This window comes from Nannospalax galili, unplaced genomic scaffold (assembly GCF_000622305.1).
Source record: "Nannospalax galili isolate Female #2095 unplaced genomic scaffold, S.galili_v1.0 scaffold974, whole genome shotgun sequence".
Taxonomy (NCBI): Eukaryota; Metazoa; Chordata; class Mammalia; order Rodentia; family Spalacidae; genus Nannospalax; species Nannospalax galili.
In genome coordinates, this window is record NW_008335438.1 from 1,421,395 (window position 1) to 1,429,321 (window position 7,927).

General features: G+C 40.0%; 1 protein-coding gene and 1 long non-coding RNA gene across 5 annotated transcripts in view; one reads left to right on the top strand and one right to left on the bottom strand.

Moving 5' to 3' along the window:
• LOC115069827 overlaps positions 1 to 6,326 on the bottom strand; it is an 18,806-nt gene extending 12,480 nt beyond the window's left edge. Inside the window, exon 1 of the long non-coding RNA XR_003849058.1 lies at positions 6,105 to 6,326. This is a non-coding gene — a long non-coding RNA (uncharacterized LOC115069827). The remainder of the gene's footprint in view (positions 1 to 6,104) is intronic.
• Vti1a (vesicle transport through interaction with t-SNAREs 1A) overlaps positions 1 to 7,927 on the top strand; it is a 368,172-nt gene that overhangs the window by 268,835 nt on the left and 91,410 nt on the right. The window lies entirely within an intron of this gene.

Consider the following 7,927-nt stretch of genomic DNA (forward strand, 5'->3'; position numbering starts at 1 on the left):
GCTGATGAGGATAGGCAGGTGGATTTTTTTTTGATTTTATGTGTATGCATGTATTGCCTGCATGTAAGTATGTGCACCCGTGTAGTGCAACACCCAAGGAGGTCAGAAGAGACTGTTGGATCCCCTGGGACTTGAGTTACGGACAGCTGTTAGCTGCCATGTGGGTGCTGGGATTCAAACCCAGGTCTCCTGCAAGAACAACCAGTGTTCTCAACTGCTGAGCCATCTCTCCAGCCCCCACAGTATGCACTCTTAATCTCTGTGCCATCTCTCCAGCCCCTACTAAAAATGTTTTTAAAACTCACAGAATTTTATGGAAGAAAAAATTTTGATACCATGCTTCAAAGATCCTGTTCATTAAAACCTTTGTGAATGAAGTTATAGAGCTGAAGTTATTTTCTTCTGGAAACTTGGTAGCTGGGAGGCTAAGAGTAATGGACAGATGGGAGAGAAGACAGTAATAGTAGAGATAGGAAACTTCATGTTTAGAAAAAGCATCTCACAAGGCATCCCTCCATCAGAAACTATAGTCGGCAAACCTGTGAGCTTCTTTGCCTTGCCAGAAATTTGTTCCTGGCTGGAAGACATTTTTTGATATTTATTTGATGACACACACCTGCTGGGTAGATGAAAAGCAACAGTTCCTGAGGATGACCTACTTCAAGGGCACAGTAAGCTTCTGAGGACTTTGGCAGGTTACGTTTACATCATTTCATTGCATCTTGATGTCACCTGTTGCACATATCTAAGGCCATTGTGTTGTAGACTTATTGGAGGCAGATCTGTAACCCCAGGGAAGAGATTGTGGAGCCTCGCAACTACTTTGTAAGTACACTGAGCTGGGAAGGCACTCTGCTTTACTGAACCTACTGCAAGTGTAAGAAGAGCTATTCTTGGCACTTGGGATGTGAATCAGCCTAGGAACCTGCCAGCTGGGAGCAGACCATCGAAAAAGGGATCCAATAAGGGCCAAGGTAGAAGAGATGGGTCCAAGGAGGAAGATGTGGGTCTCAAGAGGGTCCAAAGCAAGGGAGGATGCCAGAAAAGAAGTTCTGATGCATCGCTTGTGTGAGAGTTCACATGATGAAGAGAGGTTCCAGTTGAGATCAAGGAAGAGCAAGAAATATTTGAAATACATGGAAAGTGCTCTTTCCCAGTCAGCTTTTGTAGCCGTCTTGTTGGTGAATTCACTACTCTTCTATTCACACTCACTGGCCACCAGCTATTGTCACATGGCAGCCCTGTTGGCTATTGTCACATGCCAGCCCTGGTTCAGTTCCAGCACCCACATGGCAACTGACAACCGTCCATAACTCCAGTTCGAGGAGATCCAATGCCCTCTTCTGGCCCCCACAGTCATTGCACAACATGGTGCACTTTACATACATGCAGGCAATACACTCATACACATAAAATAAAAATAAACAAATCAAAAATTTTTAAAGAAAACGGTGTGTTGTGCTCAGAGCTACAGACTCCTCAGTGCTCTGGAGCAAAAAAGGGCATGGTGGGGAGCAGTGAGACAGACAGGCCAGCCTTGCTGCCTAAGTGCAGCTTCATAGCCATTCTCTGCATCTTTTCTTGCCTGAGCTCTGCTATGTGGAAAATCTAGAGGTTCCATTGAGGGCAGCAGTGACTCATTGATAAAGAATTATAAGCTCTGAATCATGCCTGGATTAGGATGTTGCTTGTTGATTTATAAGGAATCTTCCTCCATTACTTTATGTGCATGTCTGGAGGACGTGGGTTGAAAGACTTGGCTCCAAATGTTCCTTGTCCTCTGTGTAGTTCATGATGGGTGTCTCTACTCAGGTCTCTTCCTCCTCTTCCCCTGTTGACTACTGTGTTCCAAATCATCCCTAACTGCATCAAACTAGAGACTCGGGAATAAATGATTCCAAATATCTCCTTTTATTCACTCTGTATGTGGTAGATTGAAGATTGCTCTCAGAACAAAACTTGATTAGGGCTTTTGCATGGGATTTTAGATATCTCAGAGAGTGAAGGAAAAGCAAAAGGCAAGACTATTAGCATGTTCTTAGTAAGATTTAAAGTTAAATTACTGGTGTAAACCATTCCATTCTAATACATTCTAAGTATGTTGTCCTTAATGAAGGCTTTAGTTTTTACACAGGCACAGTGAATAGAAACTGAGTTCTTCAAATATTTTCCATTACAAATATATGATGCATAAGTACCAGGTTAGAAGATTTTTTTTTCTTCCTTACATAAGCTAGGAAAGGCTTTAACTCCATTTTAAAAGCCCTCCCAGTTCAAGAGTTATCCAAGCAAATGGTGCCGTCCAAGTTGTTGAATGTACCAGTAATAATGATGGCACCCCTTTCATAAAGCTAAGTAAGCAGGAATGATGCTGGAAATAAGGGGACAGTCATTTATTTACTGTATTTGGCATTGTTAGCACTAATAATGCATTTCAACGCGGTAGAATTGCTAGATAATGCTTTTGTGGCTTTTATGCTGGTTATTGTTATTTAAATGAACAGTCCACTGCACTGTAATGAAGAAATGCCTGCTTTTCCCCAATGCACTTATCAACCAGGATTCTAGGAAAATGAGAATTTGTGTCTGCCTTCATTCACAGAGCAAACTGGAGGTCACTGTTTTCAATATGAACCTTTTTTTTAGCTTTTCAACACAGAATAATTAGGAGTTGCTGCTTCTGAAATTACCTGTATTCACTATAGAGAAGAAAGACTTTTATCTTCCACGATGAAATACATTTTCTCATTCAAAATTTGTCATTCTTTTTCTAAATAGCATTTCGCACCGTTGAGTCAATCCTGGGTAGTAAAAGAAATGTGTTTCCTATGCCACAATAGCCTTGTTTATTATTTACTTCCTTAAAATTCAGCTTCTCCTTGAAAAATGATCCAAATGTAAAAAAAATGGATTTAAAGCAGTTGAACATATAAAGCAATTATCTATATACAATGCTATTTATTATATAAACATATATTCTTTGCACTCTGATTTAAATTTAATTGGTCCTTGATCCCTATGGTTTAATGATTATGTGCATGTATTGAGTTTTTAATAGCTTTAGTGAGACATGATTTGCATATCATGTAATTCACACATTTAAAATGTACAGTACAGTGGTTCTTGGTGTATGCACTTAGTTGTTGAACCATCACCACAGTCAATTTTAGAACATCCTTATCACCCCCCAACTCTGATACTGGTTAGTAGTCATTCCTCATTTCCTGCCAGCCCCTGACAACCACTAATCGTCCTTCTATCTCTCTAGATTTCCTATTGTAGACATTTCGCATGAATGGAATCCTACCTTATATGGTCTTCTGTGTCTGGCTTCTTTCACTTAGTGTATTTTCATTGTTTATCCATGTTGTGGCATGTATTAATACTGCATATCTTTTTATTGACAAATAATATCCTGTTAAATATACACACACATTTTATTCATCTATTTGCTATCAATTGATGGACTTTCAAATTGTCTCTACTCTTTGAGTATTGTGAATAATACTGTTAAGAACATTCACATACAAGTTTTTGTTTGGACTTACGCTTTTATTTCTCCTTCCTTTATACCTAAGAATAGACTTGCTAATCCATAACTCTACTTCTGAAGAACTGCTGAGTATTTTCTAAAAAAGGATGTTCTTTCACATTCTTTCCAGCTCCGAATTAGGGTTCCAGTTTTTTTACATCTTCACCATCACTTGTTGTTATCTGTCTTTTTTTGTAGTTGTCCAGTGAGCATGAGAGAAGGTCTTGTGGGTTTTTTGTTGTTGTTGTTGTTACCATCTTAACCATTTTTTAAATTTTTTTATTTTTTTGTGCATTTCATACATCTTGATCATATATAGATCCCCTCCCCTAACCGCACCCCCCCAAGTCTCCCTGTCAAATTCTGTCATATATGCTAAGACCCATCAAGTCAAGTATGTGTCTCCAAATGTCCTTCGGTGTGAGTCCATCCACTGGATTCAACCTATGTAGCATCACTTCCTTGAAGAAGACCAACTCTCCCTCACCTAGCAGTGATCAGTCGTCAATAGTTCCTCAGCTAAACTTGGGACCTCTTACTCATTTCCCCAGTTCTATGCTGGTTTTTGTCTGGTTTGAGTTTGCATGGGTCATGTACATGCTGTCACCATTGCTGTGAGTTCAAATGAGCAAGTTCCCAACCCCCACCTGGAAAACTCTGTTTCCTTGTGGTCATCCACCATTCCTGGCTCTTTACAGTCTTTGTGTCCCCTCTCTTCCAATGGTCCCTGAGCCCTGGGTGGCGGATGTTTAATAGGAGTCCTATATAGGGACACACACTCTGCAGGCTCTTATTCTCTACATTTTGGCCAATTGTGGCTTATTTGTTAATCATCATCTGTTGCATGAGGAAGCTTCACCAGTGAGAGTTAAGAGGTACGTTAATATTCTCTCTATCCCCATTACTCTGTGTTCCCTGAGCCTTAGATATAAAGATTGCATTGTAGATGTGTCACTTAGGATTGGGCATCTCACAGACACTTATTTTTCTGTGTTTGGCCAGTAGTGGAACTCTGTAATAGTCTCCATCTACTGCAAAAAAGAAGTTTCTTTGCTGAGTAGTGAGAGGTAAATTTGTCTCTGACTAAAAGGATACTTATTTAGCATACAGTAAGAAATTACATTTGTCTAGGGATATCACAGACATAGGTTTTTCTCTATGACCTCTCCAGCCATTGTATTTGGCTGTTTATAGTACCACACATGAGTTCCCTCCCATTGGTTAGGCCTTAAGTCCACTTAGATAGTTGTTGATTAACTCTAAGGTAAAAATGCCACTCCTGCTCCAATAGAGATAGTTTGCTATGCCAGTCATTGTTGTGGTTATTAGACTTTACAGCTGCGTTGGATCATTGCTTAAATTTTTTCCCCCTTTTTAGCAGCTTGTGTAGTATCCTCTCATACTATAAGAGCTAGTCTGCCAGCTCAGTTCCAACTCTATTGCTCCAAGTCCTGAGTGTGAAGTATGTCCTGTCTTCAGCAATAGGGTCTTATCTTCAAGTTCTGGGAGATAATCAAGGGTTGTGGCAATAGCCTGTCTTATTTTGGGAGTCTCTTGGACTACCCTGACCAACAACTCAAAGGGAGGTTTCTTCTGTCTGGCATTGTTTCTTGTTATATAGCCTTCAGCTATACACATGCAAATGTGTGTGTGTTGTGTGTGTGTGTGTGTGTGTGTGTGTGTGTGTGTGTGCATGTGTTTCCGTAGACTTTTGGATTAATACATTTCCTGCTGGCTTTTTTACACCACCTAAGCTTATGTATCTCCCCTCTCCCCCTGTATAGCCCTTCCTCCTCCCTCCCCAGTTAAAGTACCCCCATTTTCCCTATTTCTCCCTTGATAACACTGGTGTGGTTTTGATTTACATTTCCCTAATGGCTAAATGATGGAAAACATCTTTCTGGGCTTATTGGCATTTGCATATTTTCTTTGGAGAAATGTCTCTTTCTACTGAGTTTTTACAAATTCTGTTACCTGACCTTGGGAATGTGGTTAGCAGAACTAAGTTAGAAACAAATGTGTATTCTTACAGAGAGTCATTTTTTATGCAACTTTGCAAATTGAAGACATTGTTTTTATAATCAGAGTATTTAGGGATTACAGAATAACTGAATTGTTCCTAGGAAGTAGTTTACTTTTAAATTTTTCTTCTCAATTTTATTAGCAATGTGGATATTAGAGGTCCCAGAATCACAGTAATTGAAGATTAGCTTATCCAGCCAGTATAATAACATATACCTAGCATTTGGGGAGGCTGAGGCAGGACTATCATAAACTTGAAGCCAACCTGGTCTACAGATGAAGTGAAGGTCAGCCTACATTATATAGTGAGATTCCATCTCGAAAGGAAGGAAGGAAGGAAGGAAGGAAGGAAGGAAATCAAAGGCCTAAGAAGTGAGGTACATGGGTCACAGAGACAATTGATGAATTGACGGCAGAGTTGGAACTCCATCTACATGGAGTCCAAGAATATGAAATTCTGCTGACCTTAGGCACATATAACACCTTTGAAGGAGTCTCACCATTTAAAGAATATTCCAGTGAAAATGTCAGTGAAATGAACAAAACTTACTGTTGAGAGCTTGGTGTGTGCTACTTAATCCTAATAGCACCACGTGTAAGACAGCACCTTGGTTCTCTTCTTCCATGGGTGCTAAAATCGAAGCAAGCAACTTTGTTCAAGGCCACCCACATGTGAATGACAGGTTCTAGTCAGATCTTCTGATTCTGAGGCCACTGTTCTTTGGTTTTTCTGGTGTGTTCCAAAATTAGCAGGTAGCATCAGCCTACTGTTGCCCAGGCCATCCTGAAAGACTTTGACCTGTGATTCAGTAAGTCACTGAAGCAAGTGGCAGACAGGGGTATTGTGGAATGCTCAGTGTCATTAACATTCCTGTTTAGCAACTCCAGTACACCTAGCCTCAGAAGAGAAGTGGAATATATGATGCAACTGTCCAAACAATTGTTCAAATATAAAAATATTGTACCTTAAAGTACTACAAACACAGCCTCTTGTATCTGTACAGTACTTCACAGTAACAAACCACTATAGTTTTAATTCTATGCTAACAATTATTCCAGTTCTTCATTGTCTTTGTTTTTATGTTTTTTTCATACTCAGGACGAAAGTCAAGCCTGAGGGACTTTAATTGCTATGTCATAAAGTCTGAGGCAGAGCTGCATTTCAAATCCCAGTCTCTTGGTTCCTGTTATCATCCTGGGTTCGCTGTAATGTACCATGTTCCAGCTAAATACTATGCTGAAGGACACTCATTTGAAAGGGGAGACTTTATACTATTATGCTAGACAACAACGCAGCTGTGAGCAAGTAGAAGTCAGAGGAAGGCTAATTCTGACCCATATAAAGATAGCTTGATCTGCCCAACAATGAAATGTGTTGTCTTGGAAAGGAATGAGATCTCTTAGGGTTGAACTGTTCAATCTGTAGCTGAATGACCACCTGAGAGGATGCTAGGTCTCATGTGTGTGTGTGTGTTCAGAGCATATTAGGTAGCATGTACGGTCCCTTCCAACTATGATGTCATAGATCTTTGTTCTGAGCTAAAGGAGTATGATGGCAGGGAGTCTCCATCCTTACAGTGGAAAGGACTTTATCCTCTGTCCTTCAGAGTTAACTGTGTAAGGATTTCTATTTAAAAGTGAGGCCAAGTTTCATTATTACTTTCCATATAACAAAATCAGCCCCCATCTATGTTAATAGATATTTTGTACAACAGTCTTGGGTTCAATAAGTTTGAATATTACCCTTCAAGGTACCATCGTCTTTTGAGACTGTCTAAAAGGAAATGTGCAGCAATTCTAAATCTCCTTTTATTTTTGAAAAGCCCTTCAGAAGCATATTCATCAGTTTAACCCTGAGAGTGGTTCTCGGCTCTGGCTGCTAGTGAAAATCACATGAGGACCTTTTTAAAAAGTAGAGATGCTGACTTTCAATCAGTGTGCTAAGAACATGCGTTGGGATAAGAATAGGAGGTAGGAATTGGCCAGGCAGTTAGGGTAAAAAGACCCCAAAGAAAAGTAGCCAGTTTCTTCGCTAAAACTCACAATGTCCTTAGGCCTTTTAGCAACATACTCCGTTCCAAAGGCCAAAAATGTCGAAAATATTTGGGAGCTTTTATCTAATACTTAAAAGATTTTAGGGTTGGGCTGGAGAGATGGCTCAGCGGTTAAGATCACTGACTGCTCTTGCAGAGGACCCAGGTTCGATTCCCAGCACACACAAGGCAGCTATGAACTGTCCTTAACTCCAGTTCCAGGGGAATTCGAAGCCCTCTTCTGACCTCCATGGCATTGTACAACATGGGTGCACTCATACATGCAGGCAATACACTTGTGCACATAAAATAAAAATAAATAAAATATATGTTTTTCTTT